The 23,995-nt window shown below is 54.0% G+C and overlaps 1 long non-coding RNA gene across 1 annotated transcript; it reads left to right on the forward strand.

Annotated features, from left to right (window-relative positions):
- The first annotated feature begins 594 nt into the window (after window positions 1–594).
- On the forward strand, window positions 595–5,536 carry LOC144948473 (uncharacterized). Its single transcript, XR_013640160.1, has 3 exons — window positions 595–634; window positions 3,342–3,411; window positions 5,343–5,536. It is a non-coding gene; the product is annotated as an uncharacterized LOC144948473 (long non-coding RNA).
- The last annotated feature ends 18,459 nt before the right edge of the window (window positions 5,537–23,995 follow it).

Here is a 23,995-nt window from a genome sequence, read left to right on the forward strand (position 1 = left end):
ATTACATACACACATACACACAGTGTACACGTGTGTGTACACACTGTCCATGTGTGTGTACACACTGTCCATGTGTGTGTACACACACAATAATGTCCACATTGTTGAGCTGAGCACACACACCCAAGGGGTCTCTGTTCAAGGGAGGGAGCAATGGAAAATTAATCTTAATCAACTTAAACTCTAATCCCGCTACGTGACGTCACCACTCAGCATGACCTCATCGGCGTGAAACGCCAGGGGGAGGTGTACCTTGCTAGTGACGTCATGTCACCAAAGATTTCACCCCAACCCGTCTCAAGGGAGCGTGACGTCACCTCTGCCTGGGTCACTTCCGTTATCTGTTCAAGTACTATCCTTATTTGGGCAAAGCCACACCCACTGACTGGCGGCTCAGTAACATAATTTATTCGTAAAAGACGTCACGAGTTCGTTGTGACCGGTTCGGCACCCACAGCCCATCCCTCCACGATTGGGCCAGGCTCATTAACATAATTTATGTAAGTTACAGAGCCGCTCATTGTGGGAAGGGAGTGTCTTGTACCCCACAAGTGACGTCATGTCACCTGCTGCTGCGGTGTGACGTCACGAGGTAACGGAAAGTTGACGCTCCGCGCGGGAACTGAAATCTGAGGTGAGAAATTCTCATCGCGGTTGTTGTTGTTGTTGTGGTGATTGTTGTTATTGTGGTTGTTGTTGTTGTTTACCGAGGTAGAGCCTCGCTCTCTCTCTCGTAGGGATGTCAATTGAGTAGCAGCGAGCATGGAAGCGATGTCCAAGTTGGTACTTTACAACGCGGGGCCTTGCCTCCTGCCCTCGCCTGGTCGCGTTCGCTTCAATTCTCTCGCTTAGTTGAGCAATTTCGATTTAAAGCTTTCGTGACTGCATTGATTCATCTTCTTGGTTCTTTCGGTGAAGTCACGTAGAATAGAAATAAAAAAATAAAACAATAAAACTATACAATTTAATTATGTTTTATATCACGTAGAATGGAAATAATGAAATAATATTCCCTTTTATTTTTATTATTTCCATTCTAAGTGACTTTACCGAAAGAACCAAGAAGATAGTTTAGAAACCTGTGGAAGAACTCGATCAGCCAGGCGATGCGTTAGTTCTAGGTGAAGTCACCATGTAGGTAAGAAATGAATACAAATTCATAAAAGTAAAAATAGAAATAAAATATAAACAAATCACGACGTTTCGGAGGCAACACAAGTCTCCGTTATCAGGTGGCACCGTCACAGCCACATTTGCTGTATCAAGTGAGGCGTTTTTATTAATTTAATCTATAATGTAGACTGTAGCCTGGTTATTAAGCTGGGTGAGTGCACTGGCAGTCTATAATGTAGACTGTAGCCTGGTTATTAAGCTGGGTGAGTGTACTGGCAGTCTATAATGTAGACTGTAGCCTGGTTATTAAGCTGGGTGAGTGTACTGGCAGTCTATAATGTAGACTGTAGCCTGGTTATTAAGCTGGGTGAGTGTACTGGCAGTCTATAATGTAGACTGTAGCCTGGTTATTAAGCTGGGTGAGTGTACTGGCAGTCTATAATGTAGACTGTAGCCTGGTTATTAAGCTGGGTGAGTGTACTGGCAGTCTATAATGTAGACTATAATTTGCTTCATCAAGTGAGGCGTGATTTATTATAATTCTATTATTTTATTTCTATTTTTACTTTTATTAATTTTAATTTCATTTTTTACCTACGTGGTGACTTTACCGAAAAAACCTAAGAGTACGTTAGTTGGTGTGTTGACCGACTCTGTGTTGCATTACATTAAGTGTCTCTCTCTCTCTCTCTGTGCAGTCACCAAACCTCCAAGTCTCTCATTGACACAAGGCCGTCATTATAACATGTTATAATAAGTATAATATTATGTTATAATATATAATAATTATAATGTTATAATAAGTATAATATGTTATAATAATTATATTAATATTTATGAATTATAATGTTATAATAAGTATAATATGTCTGTAAAAATATTTGTAAATAATAATTGCGATGCTCTGTTAATAAAGACAACAATTTGCTAAACCTTGGCCACGAAATCTGGATTTGTCTTCATATCACAATGCATAGATTCCTGTTTATAGGATTGCGTTGTACTTTATGAATCCCTAATCTCTGCCATTACACACTATGAAACAAGAAAAGGTAAAAAAGAAAAAACAGAGCAATGTATTACAATACACTATTAGACATTATTGTATCAAATTAAACAAAGTCCATCCCATGTGCTAGTGAACTTTTAAAAATATTTTAGGGAGGAAATGGCAGGAAAATAGTTTTCAAATTTACATATTTTTCTGGGGGGGGGACCCCAGACCCGTGGAAGATTTGGTCCCCCCCAATGTTGACTCCATGGCTACGGCCTTGCATTGACATGCTAATTTCTCTACCCCCTTCTCTACCCCCCCCCCCTCTCTCTATTTAAGGCCTCAACACAGAGGCGTTGTTTCTCTGTGTGCCTATGTGTGTCTCTCTCTGTGTCATCTCTCTCTGTGTGTCTATATGTGTGTCTCTCTCTGTGTGTCTTTGTGTCATCTCTCTCTCTCTGCTTATGTGTCTGTCTATGTGTCTCCGTGTCTCTCTCTCAAATTGAGCAATCTTTGGAAGAACGTTATCAACCAGGTAGGGTGTTGACTGTTATGTTAGCTGACTCTAAGTTTAATAGGTTTTTTTTCTCTTTCATTTGTACCTGATGATGATTGCTTGTGTTGCAGTTGAAACGTCGTATGCTATTATATAATGTATTTATTTATTCTACGTGACTTTACCGAAAGAACCAAAGAGTATTCTTTGGTTCTTTTCGGTTAAGTCACGTCTAAAAATAAAATAATAAATTAAAACAACACATTACGACGTTTCGATTGCAACACAAGCAATCATCATCAGGTATAAAAGAAATAGCAACAAAAAATCTAACTAGAAAACTATAGACAGACATACAAGCAGGCAGACATCACAACGGCACACAGAGAGAGGACACACATCGGCACAAAGAGATGGGTTGTCTCTATGACGGTCCCTTAAATATAGAGAGGGGGGGCGAGAACGGAGAGAGGGAGGGGGCAGAGAGAATTAGCATATCAATGAGTGTACGCCAACGTACTGCTGCTGCTGCAAGTAAGATGACAATGTGGAACGCGCACGCAAAATTGAAAACTAGGAGACAGGCACACGAAAATTAAATAACCCAGCAAAATATCGAAATGTGAGATTGAACCAAAGAGTATCTTGCTTAAGTTTTAATTTCCCTTCACCTGGCTCGCTACTTTGTAACTTTGTTTTGTTTTAAATATTCACACAGTTTTTTTCATTTTTTACCAGGCCACGCCCGCTTGAGCTGCTGTACCGCTCTTGTTTTCAGAAGCGACCTGCCCACAACAACAACAACAAGGTGAGGCTCGTCAACAGCGTGGTGGTGTTCACTCTAGACACGTGGCGATGTTCGCTCTAGACGCGTGGCGGTGTTCACTCTAGACGTGTGGCGGTGTTCACTCTAGACGCGTGGCGGTGTTCACTCCAGACGCGTGGCGGTGTTCACTCTCTACATGTGGAGGGGAAACCCGAGGATCGGGAAGGAAATCCACGCGACCACGGAGAGAGAGAGACACGTAAACTACAAATATACAGCAGGCGTCAGGGTCGGGATCGAACCCACGACTTCCTGTATGCCAGGACAGGTAGTTAACATCTCACCACAGAGAGACACGCAGCCTCGGCTGTGTTGGTTGATCCTCAATGAATTACTTGGTGGAGTGAGGAAGCATTAATACTGAGCAGGTGAAGGTGGCCAGGCGTGGGTTTGGACACACCACCACCTGTGAACCATGCCAGTGTGTGACAGTGGTGGAGCCAGTGGGGGTGGGGTGGCACGTGCCCCCCCAACGATCCGATAGAAATCCCTAATTTCGATAGGATCATTGGGGTTTATTAGTAACTAGCTTCACTACCCGGCTTTGCCCGGGACTTGGATTCTTGTCTTGGATTAATTTAATATTCCCTCATAATTCAATGAAAAACCCTGAAAAAATTGATGCTTGCAAGAAAGAAGCCAAAACACTTCAATTTACCTAAATCGGATGTTTTCACTCAAGGAAATTCAACCTGAACCCACTGCTACGTCAGGTCGATTTTTGCCACTCGGGAAGGGAATGACGTGGCGTTCGCTTAGACATTTCAGACAGCATAAGCTGTGAAAATTTCATGACGCCAGAGCTCAGCGTTGGAGAGTTTTTGCTGCTTCACACAAACAAACAGGTGTAAGTTCTGCTTTATATTTAAGATGGCAGTTGTACCCGTTCTTCACACGGATTTGTATTGAAACTCCGAGAAGCCAATGACTTTATCGGCCAGGAGCGAAGTGCCACCTAAAATCTCCCGGCACGCTGTGAACAGCTGTAGAAGTACGGCGCGCGAAGAGCCATGTGGTAGGGGGGTAAGCATTGCAGAGCGCTTAGCTCAGGTGTGATGCGGGTTGATGCCACATACGTCATGGTCATTTCCCCCCCCCCCCCCCCCCAAAATACAAAAGTCTATTTTTCTTTCCTGAAGGCATCAACACGTTCAGCGAGCGCGATGACAATCACACGCGTCGAATGAAAAGCAAGGGACAAGTCCTTTCTTACTAACAACTCCTTTCTCACTAACAACTCCTTACTTAATAACAACTCCTGTAATGTTTCATTGCTGGAGGGGTTTCCCCCCCCTACCTGAAAATCCTGGCTCCACCTCTGAGTGTGTGACAGTGTCAAGTTTGTATTTGCAGTAAAGTCTATTAACTCTATTGAGCACAGAGGTTATATCAAAACAGTAGTTTATTTTAGTTTTCCTCTGGAACTCTTTGCAAGAATGGAGTCAAGAAGTGATCACAGCACACACGTGCAGCAGCTGAAGTCGGAACTGCTCATCCCAGCAATCAAGGACATCTGTGCCTGGCTTCACACCTCTAAGTTGCGATTGAACATTAATTTATGCATTTGTGCATGACACAAATAGTATTATTTTCAACACCCTTTGCTATGTCAGCTGAATTTAGCTTTCATAAACATTCATTTTGAAGCCAAACAGCTGAAATTGTGTGCTCTGAGTTTTGGGTTAACGTTCATTTTGAAGATACGAGGGCTTCCAGGCATGTTTATGACCATTTACCCTCTCATTGTGTGCCATAACAGCCCGTGTGATGAATTTGGGACACTTTTTTTTACTATATCATAAATATATGAATAACTATAGACGTGTAAGTCACGTGTGACTGTGTATATGCATTCCTCTGTGCCTCGATACTGACGTGTAGATGGTGTGGATATTCTTTGTTTCTGTCTGCAGCTGTCGCTGCCTCTGCAGAATTTGTCTCATGGAGCAAAGGCAGTCGGCGCAGCTCGGTGCAAAAAGGCATCAATGCGACCGGTGTGCATTCAGCACGGATCGTCCTGAACATTTGACACGGCACCAGAGAACTCACACAGGAGAGAAACCCTTCAAGTGCAGTGTGTGTGGGAGGGCGTTTGCACATTCATCTGCTCTTGTAACACACCAGAGAACTCACACAGGAGAGAAACCCTTCAAGTGCAGTGTGTGTGGGAAGGCGTTTGCAGTCATCTGCTCTTGTAACACACAAGAGAACACACACGTGAGAGAAACCCTTCAAGTGCAGTGTGTGTGGGAAGACGTTTGCACTTTCAGCTCATCTTGTAGCACACCAGAGAACACACACGGGAGAGAACCCTTCAAGTGCGGTGTGTGTGAGAAGGCGTTTACACTTTCACCAAATCTTCAAAGACACCAGAGAACACACAAGCATCAGAAGATCCACCAGGAGCGGAGTGTGAAATCAGCTTGTGAAAGTCAAAGTGCTGCAATGAGCCCATCCCTCATCAAACAAGAACCGGAAGAAAATCCCAGCTTGGACACTTTCAAAGAAATCAAGGTGAAATATGAAGAGGTGATGGTGAAATGTGAAAACGTGATGGTGAAGAGCGAAGAAGTGAAGGTAAAATGTGAAGATGAAGATTCAACTCCCAAATGGGACCTTCACATCGATGGAGGCAACGTGAAGCAGAAGGAGAATTCTGACTGAGGCAGAGCGAGGCAACTCCCAGCAGTTTGTGGAAGTGGAGGTGTGGGTGGACTTCCTCCGAGACAATACAAAGTCAAATGGAGACCCGGGAGATGCGTAAGCCTTAGACCAGTGGTTCTTAACCTGGGTTCGATCGAACCCCAAGGGTTCGGTGAGTCAGTCTCAGGGGTTTGGCGGAGGTTAAGACACACACCTGACTCATATGATTGTGAATTTGAAAAAATAATTGTATTTTTCCAATTAAGAAGGGTTCTGTGAATGCGCATATGAAACTGGTGGGGTTCAGTACCTCCAACAAGGTTAAGAACCACTGCCTTAGACGATGCCACTCCAATAGATGCACCTTTGTCACAGGCCTCTAATGACAAGAATGTGAAGTTGAACACTCAGTTCCTAGGTTCAACCTGCAGGGTAAGAGCGGCCAGTCTTTGTGGACCTGTGTGTTGGGTAGCCCTCTAACCAGGAGCGAATGCCAATAAGCTCCCAAGCATTCAATGTTATCAATTGCATTTGTATTGTGCTTGCTTAATTGCCTCGGCAATTCGGAGTTTTGTATCGTATCTCGTCTCAAACACTCGAAGAGCATCCCCAAGTAGCAGCTGCCCCTGTGTGGCACAAGGTGGTGGCCCTGCACCGGCCTGCATGTGGATAAGAGCCTGTCAGTAGGGGGCGATGGTTGATGTGGCATCTCAGTTGTGGAGTTTGTAGGTAATGTTTGGAATTTGCTAAATTTTTACCCAGATGCCAGCATGCAATGGCCGACTCGTTTTGAATGGTGCATTAGTATGTTGTACATACACTGTTAAGCAGACGGTGCATATTTTTTAATTAGCTTCTAGTTAATAGGATGTAACCTAATGCAGTAATTCAATTTTGTTCATATGCCTGTCAATAATTTAGAATGAATACTTGTCTGATTGTGTGCGTACATGTACCATTTTGTCTATAAGGGTCAAACATTGAATAAGTCATGTTAGGACACAGTGTGTGTTTTGCAAGTAACCTGTACAGATCACTCAGGTGAGGCTCATTGTTCTTGTGATACAGGTCAAAGGGTTTTTTTGTGTGTTCAGGAAGCATCTCCCTCTGGAGTAACTCATTTTCTTTGAAATAGGGAGCACACTCGGATCATTCATCAGTTACAAGGCAAACCACTCAAAAGTTACACGTAGAGGAGATACATTCTCTACAACACGAATTATAATTTTGTATCTCTGTGTGGTGGTGAGTCTATGGGTATCTGTGTGGTGGTGGTGAGTCTGTGGGTCTCTGTGTGGTGGTGATGAGTCTATGGGTCTCTGTGTGGTGGTGATGAGTCTATGGGTCTCTGTGTGGTGGTGGTGAGTCTGCGGGTCTGTGTGGTGGTGGTGGTGAGTCTGCGGGTCTCTGTGTGGTGGTGGTGAGTCTGCGGGTCTGTGTGGTGGTGGTGGTGAGTCTGCGGGTCTCTGTGTGGTGGTGGTGAGTCTGCGGGTCTCTGTGTGGTGGTGGTGAGTCCGCGGGTCTGTGAGCGTGGGTGTTGGTCAACTGTGCTTCTCAATGCCCGTCATTGCAAGTTGTTGAAATACACAATGTACTTTGCTGCAGTGCCCTCTGCTACCTTCAACATCAGAAGCGCATTTGAAAGCGCACGATGCAGTAACTCCTTTGTTCGGTGGTTAGCCAAAAGCCGCTGCTGCGAGAATGAGCGGAGTTCGCGTGATGGTTTATGCTCCTTGACGAGATCAGCAGCGAGGTGTTGTGGGCTTTGTGTCATCGAGGCACACCCACCTGGTCTGCGTCTCCACTTGTGCCGCCGTAAGGGGCGCTCCTTACGGCGTTTTTTGTCTTTTTTCCGTTTTCGCAGAAGGGCGGGCAGCGACTTCTTCCGCTTCCTTTTTTTTACGTCCGATTCCAACCTGACGACGACAAGCGTCGAGAAGGGAGGGAATGACTGTGGCCGAGAAGACCTGACGCTTCGGGCGGAGCGACAGACCAGGTAGCTTCCACACAGCGTTACTCAACCGATGAAAAGATATTGCCGTTCGACCCAAGCGCCTCACCCTCGCTGTTGAGCGTGATGAGCGTCACGCTCTGGTGGAAGTTCCCACGGCTGCCACCGCCCCCCCCCCCCCCCCCGTGGCGGCATCTCCTGATTGGCTGCTGGAGAGCGAGCGAAGAGCGTCCACCAGCGCGGCATCGGAGCCGCTGTCACCACCTCCACCCCCTCCCCTCATCATCCTCCTCCTGCTGCTCCTCGTCCTCCGCTCAAGCGCCCGCGCTTCCAGATCTTCGCCGGCACCAGCAGAGAGGTGACGGATGACGCCAGCCTCAGGGTCAGAACCATCACACGGCAGAGACCCATAGACTCATCACACAGCAGAGACCCATAGACTCATCACACGGCAGAGACCCATAGACTCGTCACACGGCAGAGAGCCATAGACTCGTCACACTGCAGAGAGCCATAGACTCGTCACACGGCAGAGAGCCATAGACTCGTCACACGGCAGAGAGCCATAGACTCGTCACACGGCAGAGAGCCATAGACTCGTCACACAGCAGAGAGCCATAGACTCGTCACACAGCAGAGAGCCATAGACTCGTCACACAGCAGAGAGCCATAGACTCGTCACACAGCAGAGAGCCATAGACTCGTCACACAGCAGAGAGCCATAGACTCGTCACACAGCAGAGAGCCATAGACTCGTCACACAGCAGAGAGCCATAGACTCGTCACACAGCAGAGAGCCATAGACTCGTCACACAGCAGAGAGCCATAGACTCGTCACACAGCAGAGAGCCATAGACTCGTCACACAGCAGAGAGCCATAGACTCGTCACACAGCAGAGAGCCATAGACTCGTCACACAGCAGAGAGCCATAGACTCGTCACACAGCAGAGAGCCATAGACTCGTCACACAGCAGAGAGCCATAGACTCGTCACACAGCAGAGAGCCATAGACTCGTCACACAGCAGAGAGCCATAGACTCGTCACACAGCAGAGAGCCATAGACTCATCACACAGCAGAGAGCCATAGACTCATCACACAGCAGAGAGCCATAGACTCGTCACACAGCAGAGAGCCATAGACTCGTCACACAGCAGAGAGCCATAGACTCGTCACACAGCAGAGAGCCATAGACTCGTCACACAGCAGAGAGCCATAGACTCGTCACACAGCAGAGAGCCATAGACTCATCACACAGCAGAGAGCCATAGACTCATCACACAGCAGAGAGCCATAGACTCATCACACAGCAGAGAGCCATAGACTCATCACACAGCAGAGAGCCATAGACTCGCACACAGAGACCCATCGACTCATCACACAGAGACCCATAGACTCATCACACAATAGGGACCCACAGACTCGTCACACAGCAGAGACCCATAGACTCATCACACAACAGAGGCCCACAGACTCATCACACACAGACACCCACAGACTCACACAGCAGAGACCCACAGACTCGCACATAGCAGAGACCCATAGACTCGCACACAGCAGAGGCCCATAGACTCATCACTGCACCATAGACTCATCACTGCACCAGTCATCGGCAAGTCCACTCAGCTCCACGTCCTCCCGTACCACATCACTCCATCTCTTCTCCAGACGAACTCGGACACACGCCCACACACGCCCACACACGCCCACACACGCCCACACACGCCCACACACGCCCACACACGCCCACACACAGACACACACAGACACACACAACAACAACAACCGCCATTCGCCACTAAGTGGCGGTGACGTCACCACGACGCTTGTGCCAGGCCATGTGCACCTTGAGGCCACGTGAAGTGTCGAACGCCCGCTGGCAGGAGGTCACGGGGCAGACCCAGGTGCCACGGGTCGACTGACCGAGATGACCGAGATGACTGGCTGATGCACCACCTGTGCCCCCTACTGTACCAACTTGCTGTGCTTTAGCCACCCGGCGCTCCGCTCGTTGTTGTGAGCGTCGCTCCTCCGCCCTCCGTTGTTGTTGGAGGGCGACTGCCTCCAACTGCCCAGTAGCGTCCTTCACGAGCCTCCTCCACAGAGGCCGATCTTGACACCGCTGGTACCAGTCATCGGCAAGTCCACTCAGCTCCACGTCCTCCTGTACCACATCACTCCATCTCTTCTCTAGCCCGTGCCGCGCCCGTTTAGCCCCCTCGATCCGGCCGAACAAAAGCTGTTTAGGCATGCGGTGGCTGGGCATGCGGGCTACATGACCCAGCCAACGCAGCCTTGCCTGCCGGAGGAGCTCACTGATGGGACTTTGCCCAGATCTTTCAAGGACTTGTGAGCTCCTCACACAATCCAGCCTGCAGGTTAAACCCAGGATGGATCGTAGGCAGGCCAGCCTAAATGTTTCCAACCGGCGAAGATGCTCCACTAGGGGGGTCCACGTTTCGCAAGCGTAGAGAAGGGAGGGAATGACCGTGGCCGAGAAGACCTGAAGCTTCGTGCGGACAGACAGACAGACACACACACAGACACACAGACACACAGACAGACAGACACACACGGACAGACAGACAGACACACACGGACAGACAGACACACACGGACAGACAGACAGACACACACGGACAGACAGACAGACAGACACACACAGACACACACACACAGACACACACCACACACACACACAGACACACACACACACAGACACACACAGACGCGTGGTGGTGGTGGTGATGGGTTAATTCAGTTTGCAGGGCCACCCCCCACTAACCCCCCCCCCCCCCACTATCCCCCCCCCACCCCCCCCCACTACCCCCCCCCCCCCCCCACAAACTCGCAACGCAGACTCCGAGGTGGGCGGGTGGGAGTCTTCAAGTCCCATTCACGTTCCGTGCCAATTCACGTTGCAGGGCCCCACACCCCACCCACAGCCATTGTGACGTCACCCTCCAGGGCCCCTCCCACGTGGTGATGTATTCAGATTCCAGGGCCCCTAGCACGTGGTGATGGTGTTCAGCTTCCAGGGCCCCCAGGTGGTGATGTATTCAGCTTCCAGGGCCCCCAGGTGGTGATGTATTCAGCTTCCATGGCCCCCAGGTGGTGATGTATTCAGCTTCCAGGGCCCCCCTCCCACGTGGTGATGTATTCAGCTTCCAGGGCCCCTTCCACGTGGTGATGTATTCAGCTTCAGGCAGAGGCGGGGGGGAGGGGGGAGGGGGGAGATGCGGGGGCATGGGGGGGAGGGGAGCACGGGGAGACGTCAACTCACGTGTACACACAACCCCTATCACCACCACAACCCCTATCACCACCCCAGCCCCTATCACCACCACAACCCCTATCACCACCCCAGCCCCTATCACCACCACAACCCCTATCACCACCCCAGCCCCTATCACCACCACAACCCCTACCACCACCACAACCCCTATCACCACCACAACCCCTATCACTACCACAACCCCTATCACCACCACAACCCCTATCACCACCACAACCCCTATCACTACCACAACCCCTATCACTACCCCCCCCCCCCTATCACCACCACAACCCCTATCACCACCACAACCCCTATCACTACCACAACCCCTATCACTACCACCAAACCCTCGTTTGCTGCTGCTTCCGCTACCCCCCACAACACCCACACCACCCACAGCACTTGTGGGGGCCGCTGGCCCCCGGGGTCTCTCCCGCCATCATCCCCTATTCTGTTTATGTTACCCCACCTCCCTAATACCCGCTAGGGTTTCGCCGGCCTTCGAACGCGACGCGCCTACCCATACGGCTTCACGCAGCGCTCCCACGCTGCAAGCATACGTGCGCACTCGCGCACACAGCTCCCCGCGGCACCCACTCACCCCGGAGCACTCACGTTGTGATCGCGCACCTGTATCATACACGTAGTGAGCACACGCGCACCCACACGCGTACCGCTCTGCGCAGCGCTCCCCCGAGGCGAGCAGCAGCACTACAGAACCACTGCGTACACACGCTTCCCCACGCGCTCAGCTCCGCGCAGCGCTCACTCACGTGGCGAACCACTGTGTGCACCCGCGCCCCCACACGCTCACGCTGCACAACAAGATCACGCGAGACCACGCTTCGCTATTAATGATTTATTATCTGCTACCTGGTAATTTGATGTTAAATCAGTGAGTCGACGAGGCTGGCCTACGCTGATACCTCTATACCTATTCCCGGTTTATCTGCTATTATCCTACTTCACCTCCCCACTCACTGTTTGGCGCCCGCGGAGGTACCTCGATACGTCGCACGGACGTCCGGGTCGCTGGCTGGAGCTGCTGCTGGTCCGCTGGCCTGGAGAGAAGAGAGCCCCTTCCCCCTTGCGCCCCCCCTATTTATTCTCCCTACTTCAAAGGGATGCTGCGCTGAACAATGGGCTCGTGCACCTCGAGCCCGCGCACGGCGGTTCCGGGCGCTTTTGATCTGCTAATCAGTGAGCGCGTAAATCCTAATTAATCCCTTTCTCACGCAGGCCCCCATCATCGAGGTTCATGCGGCGGCGTCCATGACAAAGGTGCGCCGTGGGAATTTGTGCACGGCTGCCCGCGTGACCCCGCTCTCCAGGTTATTCATACTAATAGCCTTATCCTTTAACTCCCCTAATAATGGTGCCTGCGTGCCCGGGCGTAATTATGCCGTCCCTCCGCTGCCGGTGCGGGGGTGCCTGATTATGCAGTTCAGATGCGCTGCGTGTTTTCTAATGATGCTCCTCCATCACAATACTTATTCCCTCTGCCTGCCCCGTCGATACTCGCGTGTGTGGGGGGAAATGCGCCTCAACCGCGGTGGCCGAATGCCCCACGCCGCGACCACACCATATTAAGGCCGGCCGCAGCGCCGCGGTGCCACGTAGCACGGGGGAGGTCATCAAATTCCCTGATCGCCGGAAACCGTGAGAATTAATCCCGATGAGGGTTTCTCGGATAAAAACCGGTCGATCAGGTGACCTTCCCTTCCAGCTCTATGGGGGGGGGGGGGGGGAATGCGTGCGGGTGTGTGCTTATGTGGGGGGGGGTGATGGGGGGCAGTGCGGTGGGGGAAGCCGGGCGGCTCCCTGGCTCGGCAGAGCGGCCCCGTCGCTGTGGCACCACACACTCGCAGCTGCACCCGCATCAACCAGCTGCACCCCCAGCTGCACCTGCAGCTGCACTGGCCTCACCGCGTGGCTGCGGTTCCTGCACTTGTGGTGGTCACAGCCGCAGCGTTGTTCTGAGCACTGCACTCCCGCACGCAGGCAGCCACAACGCCGCGTGTCACAGATGCCGTTACAGCGACACTGCACAGAGACACCACCACCACCACAACACGTTTAGTAATAGTAGCAGTGTACGTGAGTGCGCGTGAGTGCGCGTGAGTGCGCGTGAGTGCGCACGTATGTGTTACGCGCGTGTGTACGTGCGTGACTGTACGTGCGGTCACCCTGGAGGCCGCAGCGCTTTTGCTCCCTCTGGCACCCGCCCCTCCTGGCTCGCCGCTGCCTGGCGGCGGCAGCAAGTCCGTGGACGACTTCAGCTGCGTCGCGAACAAAAGGCGGAGGTCACGCGCCCACCCCGCCGTGTAGCCTCTAACGGTGTAGGGGCAAGTGCTGCTAGTCGCCACCACCACCACTACAACTGCCTCCACCACCACCACCATCACCGTCCATACTACCTCCACCACCACCACCGTCCCTACTACCTCCACCACAACCACCTCCACCACCACCTCCACAACCACCACCCCTACCACCTCCACCTCCTCATCCACCACCAGCACCTCCCGCATCTTGGAGGGCATGAGCTCAATGGAGGAGTCGGGGGACGCTGTGTTGGGGTCGCTAGCCCCCGAGATCCCTCCCGCCTCCATCCCCTATTTCGTTTACGTTACCCCACCTCCCTATTACCCGCTACGGTTTCGCCGGCATTCGAACGCGACGTCCCTACGGTTACAGCCTCGTGCCGCGCTCCCACGCTGCGAGCATACGTGCGCACAGCATCATCAATCAAACGCCCCACTCCCCCTCTTTACACCGCTACGTACAGCTCTCGCACACTGCGAGCGTGTGCCCATCTATAGCCCTGTGCGGCACGTTACCAACGCGCATTTGTATCCGCCACGTAACGAACGTATGCGCACTCACGCACGCAGCTCTGCACGGCACTCACTCAACACTGACCACTCACGTTAGGATCGCGCACCTGTATCGCACACGGAGCGAACGCACACGCACACACTGCACGACAAGATCACGCGAGACCACGCTTCGCTATTAATGATTTATTACCTGGTAACTAATGTTGAATCGGTGAGTCGACGAGGCTGGCCTATTCCACTAAACCGGTACCTATTCCCTATTTATCTGCTATTATCCTACTTCACCTCCCCACTCACTGTTTGGCGCCCGCGGAGGTACCTCGATACGTCACACGGACGTCCGGGTCGCTGGCTGGAGCTGCTGCTGGTCCGCTGGCCTGGAGAGAAGAGAGCCCCTTCTTCCTTGCGCCCCCCCTATTTATTCTCCCTACCTCAAAGGGATGCTGCGCTGAACAATGGGCTCGTGCACCTCGAGCCCGCGCACGGCGGTTCCGGGCGCTTTTGATCCGCTAAACAGTGAGCGCGTAAATCCTAATTAATCCCTTTCTCACGCAGGCCCCCATCATCGAGGTTCATGCGGCGGCGTCCATTACAAAGGTGCGCCGTGGGAATTTGTGCACGGCTGCCCGCGTGACCCCGCTCTCCAGGTTATTCATACTAATAGCCTTATCCTTTAACTCCCCTAATAATGGTGCCTGCGTGCCCGGGCGTAATTATGCCGTCCCTCCGCTGCCGGTGCGGGGCTGCCTGATTATGCAGTTCAGATGCGCTGCGTGTTTTCTAATGATGCTCCTCCATCACAATACTTATTCCCTCTGCCTGCCCCGTCGATACTCGCGTGTGTGGGGGGAAATGCGCCTCAACCGCGGTGGCCGAATGCCCCACGCCGCGACCACACCATATTAAGGCCGGCCGCAGCGCCGCGGTGCCACGTAGCACGGGGGAGGTCATCAAATTCCCTGATCGCCGGAAACCGTGAGAATTAATCCCGATGAGGGTTTCTCGGATAAAAACCGGTCGATCAGGTGACCTTCCCTTCCAGCTCTATGGGGGGGGGGGGAATGCGTGCGGGTGTGTGCTTATGTGGGGGGGGGGTGATGGGGGGCAGTGCGGTGGGGGAAGCCGGGCGGCTCCCTGGCTCGGCAGAGCGGCCCCGTCGCTGTGGCACCACACACTCGCAGCTGCACCCGCATCAACCAGCTGCACCCCCAGCTGCACCTGCAGCTGCACTGGCCTCACCGCGTGGCTGCGGTTCCTGCACTTGTGGTGGTCACAGCCGCAGCGTTGTTCTGAGCACTGCACTCCCGCACGCAGGCAGCCACAACGCCGCGTGTCACAGATGCCGTTACAGCGACACTGCACAGAGACACCACCACCACCACAACACGTTTAGTAATAGTAGCAGTGTACGTGAGTGCGCGTGAGTGCGCGTGAGTGCGCGTGAGTGCGCACGTATGTGTTACGCGCGTGTGTACGTGCGTGACTGTACGTGCGGTCACCCTGGAGGCCGCAGCGCTTTTGCTCCCTCTGGCTCGCCGCTGCCTGGCGGCGGCAGCAAGTCCGTGGACGACTTCAGCTGCGTCGCGAACAAAAGGCGGAGGTCACGCGCCCACCCCGCCGTGTAGCCTCTAACGGTGTAGGGGCAAGTGCTGCTAGTCGCCACCACCACCACTACAACTGCCTCCACCTCCACCACCACCATCACCGTCCATACTACCTCCACCACCACCACCGTCCCTACTACCTCCACCACAACCACCTCCACAACCACCACCCCTACCACCTCCACCTCCTCATCCACCACCACCACCAGCACCTCCCGCATCTTGGAGGGCATGAGCTCAATGGAGGAGTCGGGGGACGCTGTGTGGGGGTCGCTAGCCCCCGAGATCCCTCCCGCCTCCATCCCCTATTTCGTTTACGTTACCCCACCTCCCTATTACCCGCTACGGTTTCGCCGGCATTCGAACGCGACGCCCCTACGGTTACAGCCTCGTGCCGCGCTCCCACGCTGCGAGCATACGTGCGCACAGCATCATCAATCAAACGCCCCACTCCCCCTCTTTACACCGCTATGTACAGCTCTCGCACACTGCGAGCGTGTGTCCATCTATAGCCCTGTGCGGCACGTTACCAACGCGCATCCGTATCCGCCACGTAACGAACGTATGCGCACTCACGCACGCAGCTCTGCACGGCACTCGCTCAACACTGACCACTCACGTTAGGATCGCGCACCTGTATCGCACACGGAGCGAACGCACGCGCACACACGCACACACTGCACGACAAGATCACGCGAGACCACGCTTCGCTATTAATGATTTATTACCTGGTAACTAATGTTGAATCGGTGAGTCGACGAGGCTGGCCTATTCCACTAAACCGGTACCTATTCCCTATGTATCTGCTATTATCCTACTTCACCTCCCCACTCACTGTTTGGCGCCCGCGGAGGTACCTCGATACGTCGCACGGACGTCCGGGTCGCTGGCTGGAGCTGCTGCTGGTCCGCTGGCCTGGAGAGAAGAGAGCCCCTTCCCCCTTGCGCCCCCCTTATTTATTCTCCCTACCTCAAAGGGGTGCTGCGCTGAACCATGGGCTCGTGCACCTCGAGCCCGCGCACGGCGGTTCCGGGCGCTTTTGATCCGCTAATCAGTGAGCGGCGTAAATCCTAATTAATCCCTTTCTCACGCAGGCCCCCATCATCGAGGTTTATGCGGCGGCGTCCATGACAAAGGTGCGCCGTGGGAATTTGTGCACGGCTGCCCGCGTGACCCCGCTCTCCAGGTTATTCATACTAATAGCCTTATCCTTTAACTCCCCTAATAATGGTGCCTGTGTAATGTAGTAACTCCACGGGAGACGACTTCACGGGTAACACACTCTTTATTTTATCAAACTTGGTTACAGGTGACTAACACCTACTTTGTATCTCGGGTGACAAACACCCACTTAGCTACTTGGCGACTAACGCCCACTGAGCTACTCGGATGACCAACATCCACTTAGTACTCGGGTGACAAACACCCACTTAGCTACTTGGCGACTAACGCCCACTGAGTTACTCGGATGACCAACATCCACTTAGTACTCGGGTGACAAACACCCACTTAGCTACTTGGCGACTAACGCCCACTGAGCTACTCGGATGACCAACATCCTCTTAGCTACTTGGCGACTAACGCCACTGAGCTACTCGGATGACCAACCCCCACTTAGTACTCAGGTGACAAACACCCACTTAGCTACTTGGCGACTAACGCCCACTGAGCTACTCGGATGACCAACATCCACTTAGCTACTCGGCGACTAACGCCACTGAGCTACTCGGATGACCAACATCCACTTAGCTACTCGGCGACTAACGCCACTGAGCTACTCGGCTTCACTAGGTCTTCAGCTCCGTCTTCGGGTCTTCAACTGGGTAACTCTCCCCGGGTGCTCTCGCGCGTCCCCCTTTATACCCCACCTGCGGACGTCGCTGCGAGCACCCGCTTATTCGACCAATCGCCGGGCGCTGGCTACGATCCTCTTTTCCCACATCTCATCGTGCCTCACCACTCACTCCGCGCCGCCTCGTCATCTGTCACTCCCGGCGCGCGCGTCCACACCACGCCCACAACGCGTGCCCAACCCCGCACCCCGCGCCGCCCCGTGATCCATCACTGTCACAGTCGGCGCACGTCAATACCACCACTACATCACCCCCTACCACATAGCTCGCAGCCGCCCCGGCTGCTACAAAAATATACAAACCCTCCCTGTGTGCCCCGTAACACAACACAACAACAAGAACAACAACTAAGCTAACAACACAACACGACGCGAACACCACCATCCGCAACCCTCAACCAATGCCACCGCGACAATAGAACAATATATACAAACCGGCGAGTGACAATAGCAATGTGTATACAAAAAAAAATAAATGGAAATTTTTTTTTATTTTCTTTCGACTCGTGCAGTGTCCCCTTTTCTTCCGAGCGTCCCTACAACGGGACATTACCCCGGCAGAGGGGAACACCGGGCGAGCTCGGTGTAGAGCACAAAAAAACCGTCCTCATGAAAATTGTTGAGACCTAGCCCGAGTCCGCCTTGCCGGTCCGTCGTACGGCACCAGACGCGGTTGAACGTCCGGTGGTGCCGGCGGTTCAGGAAGACATCGGCCAGGCATCGAGGACTCGTGCGTGCCCCGGGGTTCAGGCTCTCGACGGTCAGCAGCCGTCAAGCCCGAGGCACCTGGGGGTGGGTCAGGTGGAGACACGTGAGGAGCAGCCTGCGACACCTCCCTCCCCGAGTCGACGGTCACATCACACGCCCGGTCGTCACGGCACAGAACGGGGTCACACGGTGCCGCATAGGGCTTCAGTCGGGAGGGGTGCACATACCAACGGCGTTTCCCCCATTTAATCTGTATACTCTGGGGTCGTGCAACCCGCACAATTTCCACCGGTCCCCTCCAAGGTCTCAACAACTTGGGGGACGTAGCCAACGGTGCATGTGGACAATGCAGCCAGGCCTTATCGCCTGGTTTCCAATCATGCGTATGCACCCTCCGCTCATGCAATTTCTCGTTTGCAATTTGCCGCGACCGCGAATTCAACCTTGCCGCCTCCCGCGCTTCAGTCAATTTGGCGATATTAAATTTGATGTGGTCTGCCAATTTAGATTTTGCACGTGGCTGGGAAATCCCCAGTTGGACGTCCATGGCCGGATCGGCCTCCCGCCCATACATAAGAAAAAATGGGGAAAACCCCGTCGCCGCATGAGGGGCCATTCGATAGGCCGCGAGTACCCCCGGCACCTGTAAGTCCCAATCAACCTGATCGTCGCAACATAGACGTAATCGTCCTGTTCAGACGCTCAACCATCCCGTCAGTCTGCGGGTGGTAGGGGGAAGTACGCACTTTCTTTGTACCCAACAGGTCGCACACCTCGCGCAACAAAACGCTCGAAAAATTCTTCCCTTGATCCGTCAGCAAGCGTTCGGGGGCGCCCTTGTCCAACACATAACCCTGGACAAAGGCGTCCGCCACCGCCGCAGCCGACTGGTTGGCGAGCGGCCATGCCATAGGCCATCGGGTGAAGTATTCCACGCCAACCAGCAGGAACCTATTTCCCCTTGGTGTAACCGGAAAGGGCCCCAAGATGTCCAACGCTACCAATTCGTTTATACGCGAAACCTGAATGGATTGCAGCGGTGGATTAGCTGCCAATGGTGGCGGTTTCCTTTTTGCGCACCCTACGCATCCCTTAAGAATATTCGCCACGTCGTTACCCATCCCCGGCCAATAATAGTCTCGCTGGATTAGGGCGAGCGTTTTGTGAAAACCCAGATGCATGAGCCGTTCATGAGCTGCCAGAACAACCCTACCCCGCATAGCAACAGGCACAACGAGCACGTGACGCCGGGACATGTTGTCCCACCTCATCAAAAGGCCCTGTCTGCACACCCAGGAACCGACCCGCGCCTCCCCTTCTTCGGGAGCGCCAACTTTCCGACGCAGCGTAAGTAGGGAGCTGTCGGACATCTGGAGGCGGCCCCACTCAATGAGGGGCAACGACAACAGCGAATCCCTCCCCGTGGGGGCGTCCTCTCCCGGGGTGTCAGTGGCGGCGAGCGCAACTCCCGGGGTGCCGGCGACCGGGGGTTTGCACCGCGCTGATCCCAACAAACATGTGCAGTCCGTGCACGGCGGCAACCGCGACAAGGCGTCCGCGTTTGAGTGCCGCAACCCCTTGCGGTAAATCGTCGTGAATTGGTAGTCTTGAAGGACCTCCAACCATCGGGACAATTGGCCCGATGGCTGCGCCACGCGCATAGCGTATTGTAGAGCCGCATGGTCCGTCCGGACCGTAAAATGACGGCCGTAAAGATACGGCCTGAATTGCTGTGTAAAAAACACAATGGCTAACAATTCACGACGAGTTACGCAATAGCGTTGTTCTGCGGGGGAAAGAACCCTACTACCGTAGGCGACCACCCGTTCAACCCCCCCGACCAACTGTGAGAGCACCCCCCCGATACCCGTATTGCTGGCGTCCGTGTCAAGCAAAAACGATTGTGTGAAATCGGGGTAACACAAGGGGGGAGCCTGCACCAAAGCGTCACGGTTGGAGCAGAACGCATCCTCCTCCTCTGCCCCCCAGTGAAACCTCACACCCTTAGCCGTCAAAGCGTGCAGGGGCTTGGCTATGGTGGCAAATTGCTTGACAAAACGACGGTAATAGGAGGCAAAACCAATGAAACTACGAACCTCCGTGACCGAGGTTGGCGTTGGCCATGAGCTGACGCAATGCGTCTTAGCAGGGTCCGTCGAGATCCCTGAACGACTCACGATATGGCCCAAATACCTGACCGATTCCCGAAGCAGAAAACATTTAGCCGGTTTAAATTTTAGCTTAGCGGAACGCATCCTGAGGAACACCGCTCTCAGTCGCTGGAGGTGCTCCTCGAAAGTCCGACTAAAGACGATAATATCGTCAAGATAAATCAAACAGGTATCCCATTGGAGGCCCGACAAAACCAATTCCATGAGTCTCTGGAACGTGGCGGGAGCGGAATGTAAGCCCATGGGCAAACGGTTGAATTCAAAAAGGCCCCCAGGTGTCCGGAAAGCAGTTTTAGGTTTAGACTCGTTATCGAGTGGCAATTGCCAAAATCCAGAAAGCAGATCGAGTGTGGAAAAAAACTGCGCTCCCGCCAAGGCATCCAGCGACTCATCCATCCTGGGGAGCGGATACGCATCCGCCATCGAGATTTTGTTTAAGCGGCGGAAATCGACACAAAACCGCAAGGACCCGTCCTGTTTCTTTACTAGGACAATAGGAGCACCCCACGGACTAGAAGAGGGCGAAATGATATTGGCCGCCAACATATCATTAACCGCCGATTGCACATGTTCCTTCTCGGCCGGGCTGAGCCGGAAGGGATTCTGACGAATAGGGGCCGCGTCCCCTGTAGCTATGTGGTGGCGCAACAGGTCAGTGCAGCCGATATCGTACTTATGTTTGCTGAACACGTCAGCAAACTCGATGAGCAAACCCCTCAATGCTCCCAATTGCACCCCGGACAAGTTATCAGAACCCGCACACAGCGAGTCCAACCACTCAGTCCCCTCATCACTTTGAGGATGCGACTCGACAGTAAAATCTGCTTGAGCCACGAGCCGTTCCTCAACGGGCAGCGGCGCGGCGTGAGCCAGCACCGTTCCCTGCGCAATTACGGCCGGCCGCGACCCCGTATTCAGGACCATTACGAACGGCTCACTGTCCCCTCTCACCACGGTTTGAGCAACCGCTAAGTCGAGGCCCTTACTGGCTCTGTTTGACGGCCCCAACAGCACCCCCTGTGCCTCCGCACCCACCTCGAGTGGCTTCCTGAACCGAAGGGGTACTAACATTTGCGATCCCGGGGGTACCCGTACAGTGTGAGTCGCCAGCGCCTGCACCGTCGCACAAACCGTGCGCACTTTGATAGGGCTCGACAAGAAGGCAACCCGCCGACCTGACGGAAGCTCTATGCAGGCCTGATCAATAAGAATTTTGATGGGCATTTTTGACAAAAAGTCCGTACCTAGCAAACAGGGAACGGCCAGCGATGATGATACAAAAATAGGGCCCGCTAATTTAATGTCCCCAATGCAAATAGTCGCCCGAATCTGGCCGATGATCCCCAGGGATTCCCCATTCGCCGCATAAAATGGCACGTCTACCGGCAGAAGGGGTCTACTTTGGACGGGAAGAATGTTATAAATAAGGTCCGAGATGATGGTGGCCGACGCACCCGTGTCAACAAGCACCCGGACCTCAACCCCGTCAATGAACCCCGTTACCACGGACGACCCGGCTGACGCAGCCACGATCCTGTGGGCCAATTCGGACCACTCGACTGCTTGCGGGCCGCGTACGGACCCCCCTCGCCGAATTGAACCCCCGGCACCCAGCCGCGAACCCCCCACCGCGAAGCGGCGACCCGAATGTGCCGTGTTTGTGGACCGAACGTGTGAGGTGCCGCGACTTGCCGGGTTTTGTTGGGATGACTTGTGGCCCTGGTCGTCGTCCCGACGTGGTCCTGCGGCGCGCGGACGCGGGGCCCGGCACCCGGCTGCGACGTGACCCCGAAGGCCGCAGTTGTAGCAGACGACGGAAGTCGTAGGTTTCGGTTGCTCCAGCTTGCGGGGCGAACGTGTGGGCGAACGACCTCCCGTTCTCCACTCCCCCGGACACGATGCAGCGAAGCCCCGCTCCTGCACCGCAGCTGGCTGAGGTTCGGCGATCGTGGCGGCCAGTGCCACATTCCCCGGCCATTTGCAGACGACCCCCGGCTTGCGTTTGAGGACCTCGTACGCGTGAATGCTCGTGGCGATCGCCAGGGAGCAGATCTCCATCTCGTCTGCCACGTTGATGGGGACCCCCAACTCGTGGGCCAACACCAGCAGCTGCTCCGTCACCATGGCGTCCTTCCCCTCCTTATCCATGCGGGGAAAAGCCGCGTCCGCCAAGGCGAGCAGTGCCGTGCGGTAGGCTAGCGTCGTTTCCCCAGCCACCTTCCGCCGATCGTAGAACTGGTGGCGGCACGTGGAGGGCGGCCCGAACACCTTCGCCATCAGGTGTAGTGCGGCCTGGAGCGTAGAGCGGGACGACCTTGCAGCAGATGTGAAGGCTGCAAGCGCGTCGTCGTCAAGCATCGCTGGCAACGCACGCAGGGCAGTGGTGTCGGACCACCCCGACATCTCCTGATGAGCGAGGAACCTTCGTTGGAAGGCTCCCCAGTCGCCCCCATCCGCCTTGAACGCCGACAGCGCGGGCAATCTTTGCTGGAGGACCCGATCGTCGTCGACGTCGGAGAGATTTTCCCGCGCTCCGCTGGAGTTGTGTAAAATGTCGGCTCGGTTGTCAGGCGCAAAATGGAGGGCTCCGGCGCGCGCTGATGACGTGGGCTGCGCTGCGCGGAGGTGTCCGGCCACGTGGCGTCCGTCTTTCCCGCCAATCAATGGCGGCCCCTCAAAAACGGCGGGAACTTCCAGGCTTTCGGCGCGAAGCGCCGTTTGGCGGGATCCCGCCAGCCTCGCTCCTTCCTCCAACCCCGCAGCCGTTTTCCCGCCCGCTGGATCGGAGATCTCGGCCAAGATTGCAGCGGCGGCGAGCAGCAACTCCGCCAACCGGGAGTGTGCGTCTTGGAGGCTGGTGTCGGAGGCAAGCAGAGCGTCGGCCATCACCGCGAGGTGCTGCATCGGCGGCCACTCCTCGTCCTCTCCTCCCGAGGTTGGTGTCCCCGGTACGCCGTCGTCATCCCGACCTCGCTCGTGGGTACGGGTAGTCTTCCTTGTGTCCATACTTCTTGAAGACAGGTTTACTTCTGACGCCAGTTGTAATGTAGTAACTCCACGGGAGACGACTTCACGGGTAACACACTCTTTATTTTATCAAACTTGGTTACAGGTGACTAACACCTACTTTGTATCTCGGGTGACAAACACCCACTTAGCTACTTGGCGACTAACGCCCACTGAGCTACTCGGATGACCAACATCCACTTAGTACTCGGGTGACAAACACCCACTTAGCTACTTGGCGACTAACGCCCACTGAGTTACTCGGATGACCAACATCCACTTAGTACTCGGGTGACAAACACCCACTTAGCTACTTGGCGACTAACGCCCACTGAGCTACTCGGATGACCAACATCCTCTTAGCTACTTGGCGACTAACGCCACTGAGCTACTCGGATGACCAACCCCCACTTAGTACTCAGGTGACAAACACCCACTTAGCTACTTGGCGACTAACGCCCACTGAGCTACTCGGATGACCAACATCCACTTAGCTACTCGGCGACTAACGCCA

This window comes from Lampetra fluviatilis, chromosome 3 (assembly GCF_964198595.1).
Source record: "Lampetra fluviatilis chromosome 3, kcLamFluv1.1, whole genome shotgun sequence".
In the NCBI taxonomy this organism is placed as follows: domain Eukaryota; kingdom Metazoa; phylum Chordata; class Hyperoartia; order Petromyzontiformes; family Petromyzontidae; genus Lampetra; species Lampetra fluviatilis.